We start from the raw sequence: 26,934 nt of genomic DNA, 5'->3' as shown, positions 1-26,934 counted from the left end.
CCCACTTGTTACCTCTCCCCAGTTTGAGAAGGTCCCATTGATAAGCACTCTTTGAGTCTGATTCTGTAGCCAACTGTGGATCCACCTGATATCTAGCCCACTTTGAGCTAGTTTGCTCATCAGGATATCATGGGGCACTTTGTCGAAAGCTTTGCTGAAGTTGAGGTATATGATGTCCACAGCATTCCCACAGTCCACAAAGGAGGTTACCTGATCAAAAAATGAGATCAGATTCATCTGGCAGGATTTGTTCTTGACAAATCCATGTTGGCTTTGAGTCATCACTGCAGTTTTCAAGGTGCTTCCAGATGGATTGCTTTATCATCTGCTCCAGAATTTTCCCAGGGATTGATGTCAGACTGACTGGTCTGTAGTTCTCAGGTTCCTCCTTTTTACCCTTTTTGAAGATAGGGACAACATTAACCCTCTTCCAATCATCTGGCACTTCCCCCGTCCTCCATGATTGCTCAAAGATAATAGACAGTGGTTCTGAGAGTTCCTCTGCCATTTCCTTTATGACTCTAGGATGCAGTCCATCTGGCCCTGGAGATTTGAACTCATTCCAAGTAATTAGGTGTTCCTTGACCATATGCCTATCGATCTCAAGCTGCAATCCTGCCCCATAAGCCTGTACTTCGCCTTTGCCAGGGGGGTCATAGACCCTCTTTCCGAATATTGAGGCAAAGTAGAAATTGAGCACTTCTGCCTTTTCCTTGTCATCTGTTATCATTTTGCCATCCTTATTTAATAGCTGGACCACCATTTCTTTCCTCTGTCTTTTACTATGCACATATCTGAAGAAAGCCTTTTTGTTGCTTTTAGCATCCCTCACTAACCTCAGCTTGTTCTCAGCTTTAGCCTTCCTGACACCATCCCTGCAATTCTGTGCTACCAGCCTGTACTCTTCCTTTGTAGCTTGGCCTTCCTTCCACTTCCTGTATGTGTCCTTTTTTGTTTTCAGGTAATCTCTAAGCTTTTTGTGAAGCCACATTGGCTTCTTCTGTTGCCTTTGACTTTTTTTCTTGATGGAATTATTTGTAACTGTGCCTTGAGAATTTCCTTTTTTAAAAACTCCCACCCATCTTGGACTCCTTTTCTCATTAGAGTCACTTGCCATGGGACCTTCCTGATCATTGTTCTGAGTTTATTAAAATTGGCTTTCCTAAAATCCAGGTGACTTTCCCCCAGAGTTCCTGTAACAGCTACTTTATCCACTAAGTTATCTCTGTTGGTTAGGATCAAGTCAAGGATAGCCGATCCTCTAGTTCCTTCCTTTACTTTCTGTAGGAGGAAATTATCAGCAACACAAGTCAGGAATCTCTTGGAGGGGCCATGTTTTGCAGAATTTGTCTCCCAACAAATATCGGGGAAATTGAAGTCCCCCATTAGTACTACATTGCGCTTCCTTGAAACAAGGGCAATTTGCATTTCAAAAGTTTCATCCTCGTCCTCTCCTTGATTTGGTGGCCTGTAGTAGACTCCAACCACCATGTTCCTTTTATTCTTTGCTCCATTTATTTTACCTAGATGCTCTTGATGGGGCTACCAAGCTCATCCTCCTGTATTTCTGTGCAGAGAGATCTATTTTTCACATACAGTGCAACCCCACCTCCCTTTCTGTTCCTCCTGTTCTTTCTGAACAAGTTATATCCTTCAATTGCTGTATTCCAGTCATGGGAGTCATCCCACCAAGTTTCAGTTACACCTATCAAGTCATAATTTCCCTCCTGTATTAAGAGTTCATGGCTGAATCTACACATAGCAGTTATACCGTTATCATACTGTTATCATAACTATTGGTGCACATGAAACCAATGGGCACCAATAGTTGCGATAACGGTATGATAACAGTATAACTGCTATGTGTAGATTCAGCCCAAGTTTGTTCTGTTTGTTTGTCATACTCTGGGCATTAGTGTATAGACATCGAAGACCTTGTGCTTTATAGTCTGGCTTTCTTCCTACATGTTTCTGAAGACTATTATTAGGCACTATTAGAGGTGTTCTCTCCATTGTGGTGAATGAGCCTTCATCCATTTTTACCCCAACTTTACATCTCCCTCTCCTGTAGGATTCAGTTTAAAGCTCTCCTAATGAAGTTCTTCATGCTGTGGCCAAACACATTCTTCCCACGCCTTGTGAGGTGCAACCCATCCCTTGCCAACAGTCCATCTTCCAGGAAGTATAGCCCGTGGTCCCAGCATCCAAATCTCTTGCGCCAGCACCACCTTCATAGCCAGTCATTCACCCGGGGTATTTTTCTTTCCCATGTGTGCAAAGGAGCGGGGGGAGTCTTGTTTTCATAGCTTAACTTCTGCTGTACTGTTTTCTTGCAGCCCCCAGGAAACCTCAGACTTACTTCTAAGTAGACATAAAATGTAAGATTGTGCTGTAATTCTGAAACCCTTGGCACACTTATGTGGGAGTAAGTCCCATTGAACTCAATGGCATTTACTTCTGAGTAGACGTAAGATCACCCTGTAAGTCTGCAACCATCGACACACTTACTTGGGAGTAAGCCCCACTGAACTTAATGGGGTGCTCTGAAACAACAGAGGATGTTGCTTCTGAGCTTGGTGGGGTGGGGGATCAGATGTGTCTCCCTTCATTGCAGGGAAGCATTTTACCCTCTCCTCCCCCCAATTGAGAAATGCGGAGGCAGGAGTCGCAATTGGCAGGCGATTCATGCCCTCGCGCCTGTCAAATCTGCTTGGTCTTCTCCCTTGCAACCCTGCTGCCATCCTCAGTGCCTTCATCATCCTGACCACACCCCTAACAGCTGAAAACAAATGCCCACAGCAGGCAAAGCGGGTTCTTCAGCTATTGGAGAATTTCATAGGGAGGTCATGGTGCTCCTGTTCCATGGGCTGGGAAAAATACAACATTTTTTTGCTTTAGGGGAAATTTCCCCCAGATAGGCTGGGGAAAATTGTGGGAGGTGTCTTGGAGGTTAACAGTGTTATGTAAAGTGCTCGCAAACTTCCAAGAGAGAGCCATCTCAATAGCAGGATAAAAGCTCCAAGTGATAAACTCTTTTATATCCTCCTGCAGTCTCCCTAAATCCCACATCTGTCACCCCCTTTTTCTCTCTGTACCCCATAGGTCATGTCTTTCTTTATCACCATCTCTGTGATCTTGTTTTTTCTGTGTCTTCTCCGTCAAATCCCATTTTCTTCCTTCAGTCTCTTAAAAACACACAAACCTGTTTCTACCCCCTTCTTCTCTCTAATATTCTTTGCTAAAATTACTGGTAACATGATATCAGGCCTCCACTTTTGCAGCAGTTCACACAGGGAGGGAGTTACAAATGCAGATGTTCTGTGCAACTTGGCTGGTAGGATACAACAGGCTGGAAAAAGCAGTGCTGACTCCACCAAGTGCCCCTGAATCTAGGCAGAGGAGGAGCAACTTTCTCCCATCCGCATTCTTGCCATTGACAGGCCTGTGTGAGCTGCAGGTATTCCCACAAAGTTATGAAGGACACACTCCTATGCTGGCTGGGGAATGCTGGAAGTTGAAAGACTTTTTTCTATCTAAACAAGCATAGGATTGCACCCTAAGTCATGAATAAAGTTCATCACACAAGGCTGAAATCCCACATCCTTACTGGGGCTTTCTGCTTCTCGTTTCTTTGCAGGATTACAATGGGCTCCTTTACTTGGGGAACAAGCAATTTGAATTTAACATTTCCTGTCTTGGCAATGTTCTGTGTTTCATTATACAGCACCATCTAGTGGCTGAATTATAGCACGATGCCATCATTACACACTGCCAGTATCTTGCAATAAAGTTTGTTATTGGCTTATTTCTGATCTTTTAAAAAGTGGGATAGCTCAAAAAGCGCAGGAGATGTTGTGGAGGTTGGCAACATAATGTAAAAGACCCACACATTTCTGTGAGTGACCAGTCATGAGTGTACAATCAAAGCTTCATGTAGACATGCTCCCTTAGGTAGTTCACTGGTTGTCATAATCATGGCCATTAGAACTTGAGATTCTGGCCTGGTAGGTGTGAAGGATTGCTGGTATTCACCCCAACAACCCTGCAAGGTAGACGAGGCCAAACTTGGCCTCCCTTTTCTCCAAATTAACCCAATAGCTCCCTCCCAGGCCAACATGCACTGTATTTAGCACTGAAGTTATTCAGGACACACCACACCCACTGGAAGTTGGGTAAACGTTTATTAGGGGAATGGAACAAAGAGGAAGGAATAGGGAGAGTGGTAGGCTGTACAGGAAATTACAAGCAAGGTACAAGACTCTAAACAAAACCAGAAACGCCAAACACCAAGGCAGACTCTCCCAAGACTAAAACAATAAAGCTAGCTAGTCTATCCTATACATACCAAAGTATGGGCCGCCCAGGGTAGCCATCAACCAGCAGCACCCCCTAGTACCATCAGGGCCAAGAAGAGACACCCGCCCTTTCTCTAGCTCTCCTTTTATTGCCCAGCCCTAGCAAGCCAAGGCAGATTCTAGGCACCCAGTCCAAACCCAAGCCTGGGACACCCCACTCCACCTTCCAAAGAGGTTTCATCTTCCCACCAGACATGGCTGTTATCATTTTCCCAATTAGCCAGGCAAATCATGACCTTGATCTGCAGGCTGAGAACCAGCTAAAAAAATCAACCTCCAGGTGGCTGTTGCATACCTGACTACCCTAGCGGTCCTTATGGCTGCCTACTCTATTAACCCATTCTTGACAGGGGACCTGAACACCAAACCTGAGATCAACTCAGCTAGATGGAGATGGAGATGGGGGGGCATCTGGGCCAAGATGGGCAGAATTGTGAGTTAGATTATAGTGCCCAGAAAATTCCAGGGAGGTCCACAACTCTGATTCTTTACATCTGATACACCCATGTTCAGTGTGGTGTCATTGTAGTTGTGGACAGCAGAGGTCACTATTAGCATTATATAGAATTCATCAGAGAGTCTGACAGAGACACAGACAAACAAACAAAAATCCAAAGTAAATCTGTATGAGTAGACATGGAATTAAAAGATTACTACTACTCAAGCAACAGCTTAGTGTCCCAAGCTTCTAGCTTAAGAAAGTAGGGTAATGGATGGGAGCTGCAGTCCAACACATCTGGAGGGCAGACTTTTGCAAATCTTAGTGATGCTTGGCCCAACAAGCTTAAAGCATGCCTACCTTGAGAGGGGTTGTTGCAACCCTTGTGTTTTTTTTATTTTATGGTTTATACAAAAAGCTTAATCTCACCCGCCCACATACACACATTAAAGCATAGTTTTGTGCAAAGTTTTACCACCTTGGTTACCTCTAGGCACCCATGAATACAGCTGGTAGGATTATTGAATAGCTACAGGACACACCTTTGTTTACTGTATGTAGCACAATCTTCTCTATTTTACATATTAAAAAGCCGGCAACCCCCAACCATGACTTGCTAGTTGGGTTCTCCAAGCCCCGCAGCATTTGCCAGTTGTTTGTTTTGTTTTTGCAAAATTAGTATTTTCTGTATAATTGTCATGTGTAAGAGTGTATATGAAAGCTCATAACCTTTTCTGTATTTTTATTTTTTCTAGTCAAGTTGGCATTTCAGCTACGCTGTTTGGCTTATACAGGCCCTTGCATTGTGGAGACAATGCAATAAGGTAAAAGATTTGCCCTACCTGTTTACAGCTAAGTTTGTAATAAATGCTGTTCTCCAGAAACAGAATTAAAAGGGGGGTACTGCTAAGTAAGGTTAACGTAAATCTCTTAATTCTGCTTTCGCTCAGGCCCACCAATGCCACAGTGGTAGCTGCACCAATCCCCCCAAAATTATAACCAAAGGACTGGGAGTCCAGTCCTGGGTGTTCTTCCTGGTAGTGGGGCAGGGGGTGGGGTTGCGTAATCTGCTGCTCTTCACCATCTGAGGTGAGCAATTCATCCCACGTCATTGGAGGGCCAGCCCTGAGCTGGGCTGCTCTGTCACAGGAGTGTATACAGCACCAAACTGAGCTTGCTTGATATACCATCATTGATTGAAGAGCCCTGGGGGTAGGACAGGCAGTGAATAAACCTGTACTCCCCAGGGGCTTTTTTGGAAACTATCCTCAGTGGAAAAACTCACAGTACAGGAAGAGGAGCAACCTCAAATGAGCCCTCACCCAGCCTGCATTTATTTATCTCTCAAACTTAGTGCCTACCACCTGCTCCAACACCGTAATTGATCTTAAGTTGTTGGACAAGGCATGTGGTGGGAGGCCCTCAGATGGAATCCAAAGGCTCTCAGAAAAGCCCTGTAGCCTTTCCTCATTAGAATGACAAATGACACCTGCAAGAGAATGTTGTAGCGCCTTCTCACTCTGTTAAGGGTGCCAGTCAGCCAACCATGTCCTCAGAATATTATAGCCCATCAGGGTCTGAAGAAGGACATTCCAGCCCCCACAGTTTTCTTTCTCAATTGACATTCAACATTCCAAGACTACTGAACATGTTCAGTGTTCACTGGGCTATTTTCTAAAAAATATTTATACTTCTTCAAACCTTGCGATTCACTCATGCATGCTGATACCTCCCTGTTGCTTCTCAGTGGCTCCATTTTGCCTCCAGTCCTGTTGGCGCTCACCACCAGAGTTTGATATTAGTGGAAATGGTGCTCCAGTTCTTTGATCATTTGAGTTTTCCTTTTCTACACCTTCTCCAGGACTATTGTATTCCTTTTGAAATGTGAACACTAGAGGTACACTCTAGTGAAGTGTGAACACTAGAGCCACATTAAGAATCCTTAATGTGGCTGCACCATAGATTTATATCATAGCATTGATATGTTTGGTGTGTGTTTTTATACCTTTTCCAGTCAAACCTTGAATTTGCCTTTTTCATTGTTGCATTTTCAATTAGCCTTCTGTTATGACCACCTATTATCTTTTCTGTTTGGTGTCAGCCAGGGAGGCAGTTACTGGTGACACCCTATCCCCCTTTTATGTCCTGTTCAAAGATAAGATCAATATGAACAGACAGAAATGGTGTATTGGGAAAGAGAGCTAAACAAATGACATCACTTCATGGAAAGTCCACCTTGTAACATTTGAACGGAGACAAATACAAAGAGTAAATCAGCCTGAGGTAACTGATTCCACTGTCTTCCATTCAAGATGCCAACTTGCAGCCAAAGCTATGCTATTTAAATGCAACCAAGGTCTGGTATTCATATTAAGACACGTGTGTACTTTTCTTTCTCTCTCTGCCCCCCTCTCATTCTCTGTATCTGTCATTTGAGGGCACAAGCTAAATATATGAACTGAAGTACACTGCAAGCAGGCTCTGTATGTCATTTGCTGCAGTTACAAGTGTGCCAGACACCTGGATTTGAGTTCTGCATACTAGAACTAGTGTGTGTGTGGGGGGGGGGGGAACCTTAAACACTTCCTCTCCTCCAAAGAAACAGAATTAGCAATGAGATGGGCACCCAAACTCCCACCAATAGATATGAGATATTCTTATTATTAGAACAAATGGTCAGAAACATAGCAGTGTTTCTTCCCTAAATAATTCTGATCTGTTGGGGCCAGGAATGGCCTGCAGACTGTTTAAACAGACATAGCAGATGACTCAGGACATATCTGCTCTACAAAGACATTTATACCACTTTAAATGTCACCACCAGGGCCAGTATCACCGGTCAGCATTGCCAGGCACTTGCGAAGGCCCAGAACCAAGTAGGGCCCCCGCTGCCAATCCCTGGAGCTTCCTAGCCCTTGGTGCCTGCTCACCTGCCCACTCCAAGCAAGCAGTAAGAAGAGCAAGTTGAAGAAGCATTTCCCTTCTCCTAAACCTGTTCTCTCTCTTTCTCTGTGGGAGGTGGTGCTAATGGGGTCCAGAGGGAAAGGTAACCAAATGGGCAGTGGCAACAGCAGTGGGGAGGAAAGGGGCCCACTGAGAACATTTTGCCAACCCTCCCTTCCTGCACCCCAAATCCTAGGACTGGCACTTGTCACTGCGCGATCCAAAGAGTCACAAGAACTGTCATTCGGTGATGCTGTAAGAATTCTGTTTGAGATGCCCAGCTCCCTCTCACGGAAACATCCCCAGGGCTCCCTGAGAAGAGGGAAAAACTATTAAACCAGTTTGAATCTGCTATATTATTATTATTATTATTATTTATACCACACCTTATCACACAACTACAAACTATTTCTCATAAAATAATATAAAATACAATAATATTTATGCAAAAGTGAAGCAGCAGAATCCCATTAAAACAGAAGGCAGGCTAAGACAATATTAAGAACTATAATCAGAGAAAACCACAAGAGTTCCTGGTGCATCTTTCTGCTTGGCACGATACCAGTACCACCATAAACCTGCTTGAGGTTTTGTTTCGCAAGCAGCTGTAGCAGAGAGATGGAAAGCAGAGATCTAAGTTCACCTTAGTATTGTGGGCAAAGTATTCTGCAGAAGGGAAGGGCTATTTTCTATCTTACCAGTAATGAGGGTTCATGAAGGTCTTATCAGCTGAAGGGGAATATGACAGAATTTGGGGAAATCTTTTTGTAATGGAAAAAATGCACATGCTTTCCAGATTACCTGCCTGTACATGTCACCAGACGATTAATTTCTTGGCATCTCTAGTCTCCAGGATCTCTAGATCCATAGAATGCACATAGAGTACTATCAGGGAACAATATGTTATCCTTTGTTTTCCTCACTAGGTTACATTTTGTAAGTTTCTCCTACTTTATTGTTCTCACATGGAAATGTCAGTCTTTTTTTGAGTGTATAAGTTCAGCAAGCTTTATTTGTGAATGCTACTTTCCTAGGGTCTTTGCTCTAAAACAATGCTCCCAATCCAGCTAGAATTAGTAAATTGATAACTACAGGGTAAGGTGCAACCCAGTCTTAAATAAGTTTATTCAGTATTAAAGTCCACAGTGTTCAGTGGACTTACTCGTAGGCAAGTGTGCATAACAGAGCTGGTATGGTGTAGTGGTTTGAGTGTTGGACTGGAACTCAGAAGACCTGGATTCTAGTCCCTACTTGGCCATGAAGCTCACTGGGTGACTTTGGGCCAGTTACCGACTCTCAGCCTAACCTACCTCACAGAGTTGTTGTGAGGATAAAATAGAGAGGAGGAGGACCACGTAAGCCTCCTTGGGTTCCTTGAAAGAGGAAAAAGGCAGGATATAAATGTAATAATAAATAAATAAGATTGCAATCTTAGTCACAACTAACTCAAAATACATCACTTTCAAGCATTTCAATAAGAATTACTCACAACAAATTTTAGCTGAATTGGGCCAAAATAAATAGGCAATTTGACACACCTCCACTATAGTTCTCACTTTACCTTAGCTGGCATAAGGATGCAATTCATTGCATGCTTATCTGAGAGTAAGCCTGATTAAATAGCATGGAGCCTCTGAGTAAACATGCACAGGTCGAGCTTGCACATAATCAGCCTCCATTTAGATAGTATGCATGTAGATATAATATGTCAGTGCTGGTCCAGCATACGTAATTATAGGTGCTAGGATTGCTAATTCCTAAAAGAAAGAAAAATCACATATTTGAGTGGGGCCTTTGGGATGGAACTCATAGGGATCAGAGGGTGGTGTCCAGGACCATGTGCCAAGGGAGCTCATTGGTAAAGTGGTGAAGTTCGTGGACCCAGAATTGGAGCCTGGGTGCCTGAGGGCTGAGCCCATAAATAACAGGGAGGAGCTCATAGATCACACTGTTCATCTAAGGTGTACGGCTCTTCCATATGCTTACACATCCTCTGCCACCAACTAATAAATTCAGACATGATACCTGACCAATCACCAGCCCTGCTGAAAGACTTAATTTTCTCTCCCTTCCTTTTTCCTTGTGTGTCCAGTCTTTTTAGATTATAATCCTGCAGGCACGAACTGTTTTGTTTTACTGATTAGGTGTAAGCCATTCCAGGAAACCTTTTGGCTACAGGGTGGGATAAAGATACTTTCAATAAATAAATAAAATGCATTCCTGATACGTTAAGAGCAAAAAGAAAACAAAACAAGAACTGTTTGGCAATTCTGATTAAAAAAAAAATACTCTGAGCATGTGCAGTTTTTCATTTTAAGTCCCTAAAATTATAGCACTGTTGTGACTACAGGAATAAGGTGGGGTTTGCTTCTGCTGCCCTGATGGTAAACACATTTACTTGGGAATAAACACCATTTTGTTCTAGAAAATAATAGAGATGTAAAGTAAAAATAATAAAATGAACATCTGTAACCATGTACATGCCCGGACAGTCACCCTCTGACTATCAAAAGTTTTTTTAAAAAAATAAGAAGGAAGGATGGTGAGGTGAGCAGTGTTCCCATGCTGGTGCAGGCAGCAAACAGGCTGATGCCAGGCCTCTTTGCTGTTGCCCCCATTGCCTTCAGCTGGCTGGGTTTGGACGTCATGACAACCCACCCTGCGGAATAAGCCAAGCAGTGTAGGTTGTCACCAGAACAATCCACGGTGAGCACAACAGACTATCGGGTTTACCATGGGTTGTTTTTCCCCTCCTTCCCCCTTGGTCCTCCACCCGGCTCCACCTGGTATGCCAGGAAACTTGGTGGCAGAACCTGTCTTGTCTGCCACCAAGTCCACCATCCCTGCTCGGATCACAACCCCAGTCATGTGCAAAGCTCTCTCTCTCTTTTTAATTGTTCATCCCCAGATTTGCGCAAAAAAGGGCTGAAATAATTTTTATTTTATTTTTTCAGCCTCGGGGGATGTGTGCAAATGTCCCCCTTAAAAAAAAATATATCGCATTTTCAGGGTTGTGCAAGTGCACAACTCCAACTGTCAAAAATAGTTGACAGGTAGATCACCCCCTTAGCAAAGTTATCTCCAGGGTTTTTGGTGTTGCTCAGACCCTTGGATCCAGCAACCCTTCTTTGCATTCCTGCTTGCCCCTCTCCCCAGCAATTCTTTTTCATAGAAAAGTACACCCCTCTTTTTTCACTCCAAATTGCAGTAACCACATCTACTTTGATAGCTGTCAAAGGAGACATGGCCACTGTGATTAAGGTTGGGGTGCACTTTTCTATGAAAAAGAGTTGCTGCCAATTTGGGGAGGGGTGGACTGGAAGCCCCCCCCCCAGGGTTGGTGCAACACTGGAAACCCCTGGGATCATCCTGCCAAGTGGGTGATCTTGAGCCATTTTCTATCTTGACCTGTCAACTGTCAAAGGCTGTCAAACCAGCCTATATGCAGTCTAGTCATGTCTGTTACCTTGTATGTTTGACAGCTGAAACATACAAGGCTGCAGAAAAGGCAGGCCTATATATTTTTGACAACAGAAAATGCAACCCCCACAAAAAATAATTTAAAAAAGGGGAACATTTGAGCACATCCTTGGGGCCAAAAATAGAATTAAACAATTATTTCGGCTTCATTTTGTGCAAATGTGGGGACAAACAAAAAGAAAAAGGTAAAACCCAGGCAGCCTGTGACACTCCCTCCAAAATGCTGTTTGGGCACAGCTACAGGGGCTGTCACTGGCCGGGGTGCTTGAAGTGGCTCAGGCACAATTGCGAAGAGTGGTCATGGCCACACTTGGGAAGAGTGGCGGGTTTCTGCAGCTCTTGCCAAGCGGCTCACTGTCCAAGGCCTGCAACCCACGATGGTTTGGCAGTTTGGATGACATGTCAACCTGTTGTGGGTTCAACAACCCCTAGAACAACCCATGCGTTATTAGGGTGGCTTGTTGCCCACACACAAGCCGGGTTCACATGGTAGGACAACCCAGCGTGGCTTGTCACCCATGAGGGGTTGTTGTGTCATGCAAACCCAGTCTATACATGTGAGCATGTATACAACACACATAGATTGAGGATATTTTTAAGGAAGAGAATATTCTGAAGGCATTCTAGAAAACATTTACCCATTGTACAAATGGAAATCCTAGGACATTTAGTGCAATTTATATAAACAATAATAACGGTGCCCAGGAGAATATTTTAGCAAAATATGAGGTATGATATATTTATATGTGAGACCTAACCTTTTGTCCTGGGTGGGCCTGCATAATATCCAAAGAGCCCTTTGAAACTCCTCAAATAATTTTTCAAACAAGAAAAATCTCATGCACACATGTACATAGCATCTGCAGTATTTTGCAGGGAAAGGCATTTTAAAAGACCCCATAAAAAAGAGAGGCATTTTTATTGGAAAATCAGACTGCATGAAGGAAACAATTCACCAGCATTGCATAAACCAGACACCAGTTGCCAACAGTTCCCCAGCTCTAAGGAAAGTCGCAGGGCAGTTTGTGTGGGGCAAGATTCATGTGACTTACAGTTACATTGCTGAGAGTTTTGTGATTTAATCCCTGGACAATGGAATCACAATTATAATTCATGAAATGGGCACATGGAGAAATGGTTATTAACGAAAACTGGAATTGTGAGATTGCAACCAAAATGCATGCTCCTAGGTGCAGACTTTCCTGAGAATATGGATATTGGGCACGATCCAGCCAAAGTTAAACACATCAGAGTCTCATGGATTTCACTGAAGAACAACAAACATGCTTAAGACTGCAGTTTGATGTACACTTACTTGAGAATAAGCCCCTCTAAACACAGAAGACTTAGAGCCTAATTAGATGAGATATTCACACAGTTAGCCACTGTAGGTTGTTGTTGTTTTTAAATAGCAGCTGCAGGGACCCCACCCCCCAGTCATATCAGGACTGCAGTATTCCGGGGAGGGGGCTTGTGACATTGCCACAGCTTCAGTCCTTATCAGGTCTCCCTGTGGCTGCTATTTGCACTGGAAAGGAAGGTCCCAAGTGTGCCCATCAGCACCACTTAGTGCTCATCCAGTCCATTACTGCTTCTACATGGACCAGAGATGGGGAACCTGCGGTCTATGGGCCAGCTGCCTGCAGCTGAATGTTATCTGGCCTGCAGCATCATTTGTGTCTTGGAATGCTCTTGCCTCTCAGGATGGCAAGAGCGTTCCCCTTTCCTCTTCCACTTCCTATGGGTGTGAGGTGGGGAGAAAAGGAACCATTGAAAGGAAGAGCTGGGCCTTGACATTGCTTGTCTACAGAACCTGCGCAGCATGTGAACAGGCCAGCACACAGCTCACCTGATCACAGTCTTCCACACTGGTGAGATGTGCCGCATTTCTATTTAAATTATAATAATTATTTCTAAATTTGATTTGACACATATAAATTATCATATGCAGATTGGCGCCTTCTTTTGTTATCTTTTTGGTGATGTATGTTCTCTCTTCTGGAGATTCACAAGTGGCCACCCTAACCAAATGGAAGCCACCTGGTCGCATGTGGGGCAGGGCTAAATGTGTTGCCATGGTAGCAGTTTGCTTATTCAGAGGGATACACTCCTTTATTTCGCCTTCCCAGAATCTCAGAGCAGCATCCATTCTGTGGAGAAATAGCCAGGAAGTGTCTCTCATGGTCATCCCACATGCAGTGCACAGATGGCAGCCCCATCTTCTTCCCCCTTCCCTGAGTGCAGCCACTCTCCGTTGCAATTGCCCTCTGAGGCTCCTGGCCACCGAATGGAAGCCAGAAGAGGGGCAGTGGAGATGGAGAGACCTCCCCTATGTACAGGAGAGAAGATGGGGTGAAAAATGCAGCAGCCTCTTTTCCCCCATCTCTCTCGGCAGTCAAGCTTTTGTTGCCCATGGGACAAAAGTACCTGTGGGCTCTTGGTGGCTGTGAGCCATGAGTGCAAGAGGTTTTGTTTTAATTCAACATGTATATTAGTATTATGTCTGGTTTGTTCCCTTTTTAAAACACAAAAAGTAGTTTACTGTATAGCATATCTCAGTGAGTTTTAGTGGCTTCCTTTATTTCCCACATTTTATTAGGTGCTAATAGTTTTTTCAGGCCACCGTGGCTTAGTGGTTAAGACGCTGAACTGCAGACCGGAAGGTCGGCAGGACAGCAGTTCGAGACCCAAGTGCCGCGTGACAGAGTGAGCTCCCGTCTTCAGTCCCAACTCCTGTCAACCTAGCAGTTCGAAAGCAAGAAATTGCAAGTAGATAAAAAGGTACCGCTTCGGCGGGAAAGGTAACAGCGTTCCGTGCACCTCGGTGTTCAGTCATGCCAGCCACATGACCATGGAAGTGTCTTCGGACAACGCTGGCTCTTCGGCTTAGAAATGGAGATGAGCACCACACCCTAGAGTCGGACACGACTGGTTGGGGACACCTTTACCTTTTTATCTTTAATAGTTTTTTCATCCACACTCACCTGTCCACTTCTTTTGTATTGATGTTCCAACTTCCTTCGCCATATCTCTCTCTTCTCCCCTGCTTGTTTCTTTTTCAAATATACCAGTTACATAAATTGGGCTGGAAGAAAGGCTGTACTTGTTTCTCAAGCTGTAATATCACTTACTGTTCCTGACCTATTTGAAAAATTCCTCTAATGCTCTTATACAATTTTGTTTTACCATGTTTTTTGTGAGAATATTGTATTGATGTCCATTGTGTCTGTGGTTTACTACCTGTATTTAAACATAACTGGATTGGTTTATGATCTGTATATGGTATGTCTAATATTTCAGTCTCCTTAACCTTATTTACTAATTTTGAAGAAGTCAAGAATAAATACATTCTAGGTTATTAGGAAGAAATGTATACAATCTTTTTTTCATAGGAACTCAGTTAGTTGACCAAATGTACTACATTAAAACCAGGGACTGTTGACATTTTGGAAAAGTGTCTGGAACACCACCACAAATTACCATCACAATTACCAATCACAGTATGTTAGGAGTCCCCCCCCCCGCTCTGGATTCTGACTTTTTTCTTCCCCACCACCCACTGTCCTTTTCTGGATTCTCCCACTTTCCCACTGGATTCTCTCCTGCTCACCTTCCTCACCACCACAACCCCTGTGCACCTTCCCCAAACCATGCCTGGGACCCCAAAGGGGTCTTGCAGGCGCACTCAGGGGTCTTGTTGGGTGTTAGTGCGCCTGCGAGCACCTTGTTAGCAACCCCTGATATAGACAGACAGAAATACAGATTGATATTTCATCTGTTAGTTGTCTTTCTACACACATACATATCTTCCTGCTGGGTCTCTTCCTACAGTTTCAATATCAAAAGTGCCATTCCTGACATAAAAATAGATACTCCCTTTGTCTTAGATTGATGTGAGGCAAAATATCTAGTTCCAATTCATCAACATACAGCAAATATTCATATTTTTTATTTACATGTGCTTCTAGTATCATTCTCTTAGCTCACTTTCTAAGGGCACAATCCTATGGCCGCTAGACAGTGGTAAAATGGCCGTAGGAGTTTTTATTTTCTGGGAACTGAGCTTGGAGCCAGCGCTCCAAGGTTGGTTCCCAGAAAACCAACTCCCTGCCCCTCTCCCCTGCCGCCTCGTAGGCGGCGTGGTTTGTCCCCGTGGTTTGCTTCTAAGAGCAGCGAGGAGAGGCCGAAAATGGGGCACTTCTGGGGGCAGGGAGGGGACAACAGAAGCTTCAGCATGATGCTTCCTACGCACCATCTGGTCTCCCCCTGCCCACTCCAAGGGGCCTCGGTTAGACAGCCAGAATTGGCCATCTAGCCACAAATGCAAGGTGGCCAGAGCGCAGAGGAGAAGTTCCCCTCCATGCTCTGCCTGTCCTGCATTGGATAGTGCCCTTAAACATTTTTTGCTAGGGTTGTTAAGCCCCTTGATATTGATACAATCTTCATTCTGGTATTATCACCCAGCAACTCTCTACGATATCTCTCTGATTATCTTCCTTGCCCTGTTTGATTTTTTTTCTAACTCCTTTAACAAGCTTATGTTTTGATCTTTTCCCTCACCTATTTTATGCTGCTTCTCCATTTTGAATCCTATTTGTTTGCCATCCTCTTGATTTTTATCTTATTATTTTTAGTATGCTCTCCTCCTAAATATATCTTCTTATCTCTATAGTATAGACTTTATTCTACAAAGTCTACACTTTTGTGGCAGGTTTGCAATAAATTCAAAAAATATAAATTTCCTTTTTCCAAACTGTAAATCACCACTGTCCTGCCTCTACAATATCAATATCTTGAAGAGGAAACTCAACTGATATCTAATTACTATCTTCTTAATGATTCAGTTATCTCTTTGAATTCTTTCCTTTTAGTTAGGGTCATTGGGTGTAAATCAGATAAGGCTTGATCTTTGGTCTTTTTTTCTAGGAAAAGGCCGAAACTAACTTGTTTGGGCTTAACATTTGTAAACTTAAAACCATAGTGAATCCAGATCTGTTCATTTTCTGCTCCAGGGCAGGGTATAGGAGTGGGGGTTTTGTTTTGGGTTTGTTGGTTTGCTGTTTTTTAACCAACATATTTTTTTAAAAACCATTTCCCTTCCCGCTGAAAACAAGTGGAGGAAATTATCCATGACCGCTTCAGGCGGGCGTAGTTAAGAAGCCCTTTCTAGGGCATGTCATGGAGCAAGGATGCTTTGGATCCAGTGGATCCAAGGCTGCCCCCAACATGCCTGCAAGGCCCTAAATTGGCCCCTCCCATGGGCATGCTGTGGGCTGCTGGTGGAACTCCACTGGTTCAGACTGTTCTCTAAATTGATATCTGTTGATTTATTTCATTTTTAAAACTAAGGGAAGACAATACATGCAATAAATGAAAAATGAAATAAAATGAAAGCATACCTAGATATTGGGAAGATATTATTAGTTTTATGTATGCTCTAGCCCAGGGGTGGGCAGTTAGTGATCATAGAATCATAGAATAGTAGGGTTGGAAGGGGCCTACAAGGCCATCGAGTCCAACCCCCTGCTCAATGCAGGAATCCAAGTCAGAGCATCCCTGACAAATGGCTGTCCAGCCTCGTCTTGAAGGCCTCCAGTGTGGGAGAGCCCACCACCTCCCCAGGTAATTGGTTCCATTGCCGTATTGCTCTGACACTCAGGAAGTTTTTCCTGATGTTCAGTCGGAATCTGGCTTCCTGTAACTTGAGCCCATTATTCCGTGTCCTGCACTCTGGGATGATCAAGAAGAGATCCTGGCCTTCTTCTCTGTGACAACCTTTCAAGTACTTGAAGAGTGCTATCATATCTCCCCTCAGTCTTCTCTTCTCAAGGCTAAACATGCCCAGTTCTTTCAGTCTCTCTTCATAGGGCTTTGTTTCCAGTCCCCTGATCATCTTTGTTGCCCTCCTTTGAACCCTCTCCAGCTTGTCTGCATCCTTCTTAAAGTGTGGTGCCCAGAACTGGACACAGTACTCCAGATGAGGCCTAACCAGTGCTGAGTAGAGGGGAACTAGTACTTCCCGGGATTTGGAAGCGATGCTTCTATGAATGCAGCCCAAAATAGCATTTGCCTTTTTTGCAGCCACATCACATTGTTGGCTCATATTCAGCTTGTGATCGACGACAATTCCAAGATCCTTCTCGCTCGTAGTGTGGTTGAGCCACGTATCCCCCATCTTGTAACTGTGCATTTGGTTTCTTTTTCCTAGGTGCAGAACTTGGCATTTGTCCCTATTAAATGCCATTCTGTTGTTTTCTGCCCAGCACTCCAGTCTATCCAGATCACTTTGAATTTTGTTTCTGTCTTCCAAAGTATTAGCTATCCCTCCCAATTTTGTGTCATCTGCAAATTTGATCAGCATTCCCTGCACCTCCTCCTCCAAGTCATTAATAAAAATGTTGAAGAGCACTGGGCCCAGCACTGAGCCCTGCGGTACCCCACTCGTTACCTCTCCCCAGCTTGAGAAGGTCCCATTGATAAGCACTCTTTGAGTCCGATTCTGTAGCCAACTGTGGATCCACCGGATCGTTGTTTCATCTAGCCCACTTCGAGCTAGTTTGCTCATCAGGATATCATGGGGCACTTTGTCGAAAGCTTTGCTGAAGTCGAGGTATATGATGTCTACAGCATTCCCACGGTCTACAAGGGAGGTGACTTGATCAAAAAATGAGATCAGATTTGTCTGGCAGGACTTGTTTTTGACAAATCCATGTTGGCTTCGAGTAATCACGGCATTGTTGTCAAGGTGCTTCCAGATGGATTGCTTTATGATCTGCTCCAGAATTTTCCCAGGGATTGATGTCAGACTGACTGGTCTGTAGTTCCCAGGTTCCTCCTTTTTACCCTTTTTGAAGATAGGGACAACGTTAGCCCTCCTCCAGTCATCTGGCACTTCCCCGGTCCTCCATGATTTCTCAAAGAGAATAGACAGCGGTTCTGAGAGTTCTTCTGCCAGTTCCTTTATGACTCTAGGATGCAGTTCATCTGGCCCTGGAGATTTGAACTCATTCAAAGTAATGAGGTGTTCCTTGACCATATGCCTGTCGATCTCAAGCTGCAATCCTGCCCCTTCAGCCTGTACTTCGCCTTTGCCAGGGGGGTCATAGACCCTCTTTTGGGAGAAGACTGAGCCAAAGTAGGAATTGAGCACCTCTGCCTTTTCTTTGTCCTCTGTTATCATTTTGCCATCCTTATTTAATAGCTGAACAACCATTTCTTTCCTCTGCCTTTTACTATGCACGTAGCTGAAGAAAGCCTTTTTGTTGTTTTTAGCATCCCTCGCTAACCTCACCTCGTTCTCCGCTTTAGCCTTCCTGACGCCATCCCTGCAATTCTGTGCTACCTGCCTGTACTCTTCCTTTGTTACTTGGCCTTCTTTCCACTTCCTATATGTGTCCTTTTTTGTTTTCAGGTCATCCCTAAGCTTTTTGTGAAGCCACATTGGCTTCTTCTGTTGTCTTCCACCTTTTCTTCTTGTTGGAATTGTTTGTGATTGTGCATTGAGAATTTCCTTTTTTAAAAGTTCCCACCCATCTTGGACTCCTTTTCTCGCTAGCATTGCTTGCCATGGGACCTTACTGATCATTGTTCTGAGTTTATTAAAATCAGCTTTCCTAAAATCCAGGGTACGCGTTTGAGTACACTCGGCTTTTGCTTCCCTTAGAACCAAGAACTCAAGTACAACATGGTCGCTTTCCCCCAGAGTTCCTGTAACTGCTACTTTATCCACTAAGTCATCTCCGTTGGTTAGGATCAAGTCAAGGATAGCCGATCCTCTAGTTCCTTCCTCTACTTTCTGTAGGAGGAAGTTATCCGCCACACAAGTCAGGAATTTCCTGGAGGGGCCATGTTTTGCAGAATTTGTCTCCCAACAAATATCGGGGAAATTGAAGTCCGCCATTACTACTACATCATGCTTCCTTAAAACATTGGCTATTTGCTTTTCAAAAGTTTCATCCTTGTCTTCTCCTTGATTGGGTGGCCGGTAGTAGACTCCGACCACCAGGTTCCTTTTATTCTTTGCTCCATTTATTTCAACCCAGATGCTCTCGATGGGGCTACCAAGCTCCTCCTCCTGTATTTCTGTGCAGAGATATGTATTTTTCACATACAGTGCAACCCCGCCTCCCTTTCTGTTCCTCCTGTTCTTTTTGAACAAGTTATATCCTTCAACTGCTGTATTCCAGTCATGAGAGTCATCCCACCAAGTCTCAGTTATACCTATCAAGTCATAATTTCCCTCCTGTATTAAGAGTTCAAGTTCGTTCTGTTTGTTTCCCATACTCTGGGCATTAGTATATAGACATCGAAGACCATGTGCTTCATAGTCTGGCTTTCTTCCTACCTGTGTCGGAAGACTATTATTGGACGCTATCAGAGCTGTTCTCTCCATTGCAGTGCATGCGCCTACGTCCATTGTTACCCCCAACATTACATCTCCCTTCCCCGTAGGATTCAGTTTAAAGCCCTCCTGATGAAGTTCTTCATGCTGTGGCCAAACACATTCTTCCCAGCCTTTGTGAGGTGCAACCCATCCCTAGCCAACAGCCCATCTTCCAGGAAGTATAGCCCGTGGTCCCAGAATCCAAATCTCTCTCGTCGGCACCACCTTCGTAGCCAGTCATTCACCCGGAGTATTTTTCGTTCCCTTTCTATCCCTCTTCTAACTACTGGAAGGATGGATGAGAAAACTATCTGGGCCCCATATATTTACTGGGCCCCATATATTTCCTTCAGATGTTTTGGCTTACAACTCCCATTAGCCCTAGACAGCATAGCCAGTGGTGAAGGATGATGGGAGTTGTAGGCCAAAACATCTGAAGAGCCACACATTGCCCACTCCTGCCTAGCCCCTGCATTGCTGAGGCATTTGTCCACCAAGACACTTCTGTCACTATTGGTTCTGCAAAGGGCTTCAACATTTTCCTCTTATTATTTTCATCATGGTCAGGGCACACCTGAATACATGCTGCACACCATCACTGACATCAGTGAACTGGCTTTGGTTTAAGAAGTACTGCTCTAGAATGAATAAATAAATATTTATGAATGTTTTTAATTTTTGCAATTGAAACTGACATTTTGCTTGCCCCTTCAGCAATGGAAGGAACTGCAGAAAAAATGGGCTCCTCCTTTTGTGGAATGCAGATCCTGAATCCAACCCAGATTGTATACGACCAAAGATACTTGAAAATGCCAATCTTTGATTCCAGCCATTTAATGTTAAGTATATGCAATTCCTGTTCCTATATTGTTATAAGAGTACAGTGTGTGTGTGTGTGTGTGTGTGTGTGTGCATGTTTGTAAATGGTCTATGGACTAATTTTAAATAATCTGTCTGCCTGTTTATGTATCTCTATGCAAGTGCACTATAGGATCTTCTTAATTATTTTGCACATAGAATCTGCATGTCAGAAATTATCTATAAAACTATTAAGAACATATGGCCATCAGTCATTTTTTCTAATGGATCTCCAGGACTTTTCTGACTGGCTTGTTGAATAGCAGAAGACACCAAATACTTTCTTTTTAGACACTAAGTTTACATGTTTACCATAAATTTTAAGATAAGTCATAATGTTGACTCAGCAGCTTCCTTTAATCAGAGGCAATGGTGCCATTTCAAAATAATTATTCTGGAGTAGTCCCATTACTATCATTGTAGAGGAAATGTCTTGAAGATCACAACCACAAGCTCTTTGGTGAAGAGTATTAGAATAACCATGTCTACAGAAAGCATCTGCATGCCAGATGTTCTTGCAACCTCCAACTCCATATTAAATACTGGTAATTATTTTCCTTTCCTCCCCCGCCCCACTTTTTTTTTTTTTCCAGATTTCAATGGCAGGAATGGGAAAACAAAGGTTGCAGTTTGAGATCTAATGTATATCCTTTTGATTACAAATTCTCATATTCTGTATATAAAATGTACACATCTGAGAAACTGCAATAACAGAACAGTAAAATAATGATGCATGCCATATAACATACCATTATTTTGGGGACTTTAAGGAAAGCATGCTTTAAGCGTCTTTTGTTTCAGTTGAAAAATCAGTTGATGAGGGCTTTCTGTGAAAGTGCTGAGTCATGAATAGTGTGCAGTCAAGATTATTCCAAAAACCCCTTCACAGATTAAAAAAAGCAAGTTCACTAAGGTTGATATTGGAAGTTCAGGCAAGAAGATGTAGCTTACAATGACAGAAAACTAATTGTTGGGACTATCCAAATGAAGGCACTAGTATACCTGTTTAAAAAAATCAAAAAACCTCTTTTGTCACAGTTCGTACAATTTACTGGCATATATTGAGCTTTTTACCCAACACTGGAGCTTACCAGCCACTATTCCCACTGGGTCCAGTTAAGAGCCACCAAACTTGACAACAAATAGATGTTAAGACTTTCCTAGTTTACTGAATAATAAAGTTATAATGAAGGCTATACCCAGCAGTGAAATATTACAGAATACAAATCTATATGCACACAATATAGAAATGCTTACTTTCAAATGAATGTTTCAAGCGTTTTTGGTTGAGTGTGGTATCAGACTGAATGGAAGTGGCTCAGTGCCCTATTAGGAACTCCTTGTTCTCTTGAAACCCAAATTTGCTCAGAAGTAAGCGCCACTTATTTCAATTAAACTTACTCCCATGTCAATATGTTTAGGACAGCAACCTTAATATGAAACTAGAGCACTTATTTTTCTCTGTTGAATCTTGGGGGTTGATTCTTTCACACATTTCAGGCCAAAATCATTGATTTCTGTTGGACTTCTGTTGGACTGAAGATTCTCATCTGTCAAAATAGTATACAGTATATCAGATCTGAAGTTATCTTAACTTCCTGCATCCTTATTGCCATTTGCTTCTTTATTGTTATTTGCTACCAGCTATATACTTTCAATAAATCTCTTTTGTTCACTGCGTATTTAAATACTTTAATGAGCTGCATTGAAATAAACAGTCTTGCCCATGACAGTGGGAGAAATATATAATTAGTATATTATGTGATGCTTTACTAGCCTTCTTGGAATTCCCTGAGTTATGGTCCATTCCAGAACTCATAAAATTAGTGGTCATTGTGGATTTTTAAAGCATTTTGATAAAAAACAAAGATGAAATTGCTTTACAGCACAATCCTATAGATGTCTGGTCCAAAGTAAGTCTCACTGAGTTCAATGGGATTTATTTGTAGTTGTGGGTATATGATTGCAGCCTTAGACTTTTTGAATACAGAAAAAGCATTTGACAATATAGAATGAGCCTTTTTATTTGAAATTCTTAATGCGTTTAATGTACATTAAACATTTAGCACCTGGGAGCCTTTAGTGAGATGTGTGTGGCTTTGCATGAATAGGATGGCTAGCAGAGCTGAGTGCTTCTCACCACATTGCTGAAAAATCAGTAAATAAAATGGTAGTAAATAACAAAGAACTCTAAAAACAAACCCTACACTCAGACAGAGAATGCAGGTGGTATCACAAAGGGCATGGAGAGCGAGACTTCAAAAGCATACTTTAAGGCACTGAAAATAAAGGGATCAATAGAATAATCAGAGAATGGTTGTGAGATCAATATGGCACCTGGAGCTCAAAAGCAAGCCAAGTGTGGTATAGCAAGATATGCACCCACATCTCTTAGAGGGAAGAACAGCACAACTCTGCAAAGACCTCACCTTAGAGCAGCAAATGATTCTAAAACCTCAGGAGAGTAAAATTAGTGAAATAGTCACAGAGCCAGTGGACATCACAGGAACCGCCAATGAGTCCTTACAGTGTGCCATGAATCAAGCTGAAAAGATAAAATGCCTAACCCAATCAAATATAGAGATTAAGCTAAAACTCAAAGACCTTGAAAACAGATGTCTCCATTCCAATATTAGGGTATGTGGGATCCAAGAGTTAAGACGGAGAGAATATAATAGGGTTTTTAGTAGCCTGGCTAAACAGACTCATTGTTTAGACATTGAACAAGTACGCAGTGCACTAGCACCAAGACCAAAAGGAGAAGCAAAACCCAAGGACATTGTAATGTGCTTTGCATACTACTCTATAATAGAGAAGCTAATTAGCCCACAACAGTGCAGTATTGAAATGTAATAGGAGCCCAATAATGCTTCTTCAAGAACTCTGCCCTGAAATGCTGTGCAGACAGACAGAGCTCCACCTGTACACTAAGAAACTGCAGGAAGCAAAACTCCATTATAGATGGGGCTTCCCCTTCGGCCTGCTTAGACAGCTAGATGGAAAAACTCACTCAGCCACTACCTGAGGGTGGGCAACCAGTGGCCCTCCAGTTGTTTTGGCCTACAACTCTCATTATCCCTTGCTATTTGCTGTGCTGGCTAGGGAAAATCCACAGTTTTGTAAAGTGGCACATGGGAGCAGAGGTGGCATATAGTGACCAGAAACCCCACCCAAATATCATGACAAAAGCAGATGAAAACTCATGTGAGGGAGACCCACTTACAGGGCACCCCAGCCAGGTGACTTTTGTTAACTACATTCATCTTGTTTTAGTTATATGGGCAAATGTTTACGAAAACCAAACCAACACAGAAGTGCATGTCAGAGACTGGTATACTGGAAAAGGAAGAAAATGCTTAGATGCAGACAATGTAACCATAGAACCTCCAGGTAGAATTGAATAATATGTTGTAATGTAGTAGACCAGCAGCCACAGAGCATGCTTCACCAAATAGTACATGTTCAGTATATTGGCCTTTCTGGTAATATTAACATGAGAAATAGCAAGCATTTTGAGGCTTACCAAAGGATAGCTCATACCTACAGATGACACTGAACAGCTGCACTTTCTTGGCCTTCTCTCTGCCTGCTGTTCTAACTGGGAAAGAGTGTCATAAAACTCAGAAGGGAAGATTCCCCCATCCCCTATAGTTTGAATTTTGGCACAAAACCCAACATCTTTCTGCTGTTGACCCAGCTGGAAAGAATGAATAAATCCATCAATCCACAATATATGGTACATTTAGCCCAGAAGTGAAGGAGAAACCTTTTTGGTTAGTAAACAGTACAGCTATTTCTGAAGTATCTGAAAGTCAAAACTCTATGCACACTTACTGGAGAATACATCCAGTTGAACAACATGGGTAGCATGAGGCTGTGTGATAAAATGGACAAATAAATATGGGGGAAATTGCAATATGATTGTCTAGCCCGTTGTCTGAAAATAAAAGCCTTTTCTTCATGAGGCTTTTATTGTGCGCTCATGATTGCTCACTCAGTCCTTCATATGACATTGTTATCCTCCAGGACCTTTCCCACTCTTTGCAACCATTATCACTTTTTTTTCCTAATAAGGAAAGTGTGCTATGATTTAGAAAATGCATTATAAACCCCTATGTAATTTTGCAATTCCGCTATACCACAGCGGATCCAGTGGTTCTATAACGAACCCTATAGAAAAGCAGGGAAAGACCCTCCCCCCCAGAAAAAAACACGTGTAAAGGAGCAAAGCTTAATCCCTCAAAGAATCTGGAAGCAGAGGGCTCAGTAAAGGTGTGTGATAAAAGGCTCATCCAGAAATGCCCTGTTCTTATTCTAGGGAACAGAAGGAAGCTTAACAGGGCAATCCAAAAGGGCAGGGCAGGGAGAATCCATGGAGGACAAACTGCCATTTTCTGTGCTGTGCTTGGCTTGCACTGGGAGGGCAGGGAGAAAGGTGTGTGTGTGGGGGGGCATTTTTCCTTTTGGGGGGCTTCTTCAGCCATTCTCCCCCCCCCCAATTTCCCCTTTCCACTGCTCCCAATGGGAAGGAAATAAACAATGCCAGCTCCAGGGCTAGCATATGTTTTCCCCCTATTCCAGACCCAAAGCCTCCTCAGATCTGTTCCCAGCATACCCCTGGACTGCCTCTTTTTGCCCTCCCCACCACTGGAGGTCTGGTGGCAGAGAAGCAGTGGCAGTGGATCTTCTGGCCACCACCACATGGAGGTGGCTTCCAAGGGAGGTCCACAGGCCTCTGTCTCTGCAGGTGAGCAGGGAATTGTGTTACATCCTATGACCCCTGGGACGCCCTCCTGAGGACTATAGGATTGCAGACTTAATTACTGGGTTAATTATTCCTTTCCATTTTTCTTTTATAATGAAATAAAAATTTATGGAATTTAATGCAGGTGGGACATATTTCATCTATGCCACTGAAATGGGAATTTTGTTAAGTGCAGTGTGTCATTCAGGGATGAGGAAAGCTGCACCCATTGCAATTTCTTCCCCTATTAAAGCCACATTAAAAGGTAACAAACATAAAGGGAACTCTATAAATGTCAGTTATTACAGATAGAGGCCTGTGTAAGTGAGTTGTTTTACCCATAATGCATCAATAGACCCTCAACCATCATCACACTGTAGTAATTTATCAGCTAAATATGAATAGACTTTACCATGTCATAAACACTGATTCAAACTTTCCGTGGCCCCCCACAAACCCATGTAATTACCTATCAGAGTATGCAGGACTGCCAGTGAGCTCAGAACCTTACAATGGCTGAAAGACAAACAGAAAGAAGTCCTACAACTCCCAGTATTCACCAGCCAGCATGGCTAGCTGTGGAATGAATGGAGTTGTAGTAGGGCCTTTTTCTGTCTAAACATACATAGGATTGCACTCTGAGAGGATGAGATGGAGGCACTGATCATATGAAACCCCTACATGGGACCTATCCATGTGGATGATGTGGTTTGTGTAAACATCATAGTCCTTTTCAAGTTGCCGTTGTCACTCAAATTGTAATGGCTCATGTGGAAGCCGAGGTTCATAGAGCCCTCATGCAATCCCTGTCAGGTCACCAGACTTTCCAGCAACCTGAAAATGTTTGCATAGGGGTTGCCAAGAGTTTGAACTGGACCTGTATTATTTCCATGCTGGTCTCACAGAATGAGAAACCCAAATCTGATTAAGTGGTGGTACTTGTTACTTATCCAGAAGCCGCTGGTGAAAGTGTATGCACCAACTTCATTTCACTAGCTTTTCCTGACAGACTCTTGATAAGAGCTGAGGAAATTCCAAATGCTTGTGTTCTTTCCCCAGCTGAAGGCCATCTAATAAGTAGTTTCTTATCCCCTTTGCTCTGACATATGAACATGCTTTGCAGTCCATGGGGTATTAGGCCTCAGGCATTATTTTATTGGAGTTTGTTTTTCTAATTCACCTTATGGCATTTGGGATGCCATTTGAAAGTGCCACTGAGTGAGTCAGTCCTGCTTACTTGAGAGTAGACATGCAGGGGCTTGTCCTGCTTACTTCTGAGTAGACTGTAAAAATCAGTATGAATCACGTTTTGGCCCTGCCAACTTTGCCTTTGGCCTCATCCTCAGATCAAATGTGGCCCCTTTTACAGAGGATGGCCCTCTATTTGAAGGGCTGTCAGAGAACTCTGTTTTAAAGGCATCCTCTGTTTGAGGGACTGCCCAGTCTAAGCAGAAAGAACCATCAGAAGGGAGAACAGAGGCCTTGAAGCTGCCCATCAACAGCACCTTGAGGGGAGACTGAGCCAGGCACACAGGTCATCTGGTCACAGTCTTCCACACTATAGTGAGATGCACTGCATTTCTATTTAAATCTTAATAATTATTTCTGAATATGCATCTATACATATACATCCACATATGCAAATTTTATGCAAATAGGTGCCCTCCTTTTTGGTGATGCATAAGTGGCCATCCTAACTGAAAAAAGTCCCCTGTCCTTGCTTCAGCAGCAC

General features: G+C 43.2%; 1 long non-coding RNA gene across 2 annotated transcripts in view; it reads left to right on the top strand.

Annotated features, from left to right (window-relative positions):
* The window catches only part of LOC146344529 (uncharacterized), a 37,036-nt gene extending 14,897 nt beyond the window's left edge, over window positions 1–22,139 (top strand). Inside the window, exons 2-4 of one of the 2 annotated variants that reach the window (XR_014792237.1) lie at window positions 5,550–5,618; window positions 20,315–20,438; window positions 21,052–22,139. This is a non-coding gene — a long non-coding RNA (uncharacterized LOC146344529). Of the gene's footprint in view, window positions 1–5,549; window positions 5,619–20,314; window positions 20,439–21,051 lie in introns of those variants that run through there. The other variant, XR_014792238.1, reaches the window with a different exon arrangement.
* The last annotated feature ends 4,795 nt before the right edge of the window (window positions 22,140–26,934 follow it).

Source organism: Heloderma suspectum, chromosome 5 (genome assembly GCF_057233095.1).
Source record: "Heloderma suspectum isolate Gila_16-S chromosome 5, 16-S_ref, whole genome shotgun sequence".
Classification (NCBI taxonomy): domain Eukaryota; kingdom Metazoa; phylum Chordata; class Lepidosauria; order Squamata; family Helodermatidae; genus Heloderma; species Heloderma suspectum.
The sequence above is the reverse complement of the archived record's forward strand: the minus strand, read 5'-3'. Positions and strand labels throughout refer to the sequence as shown.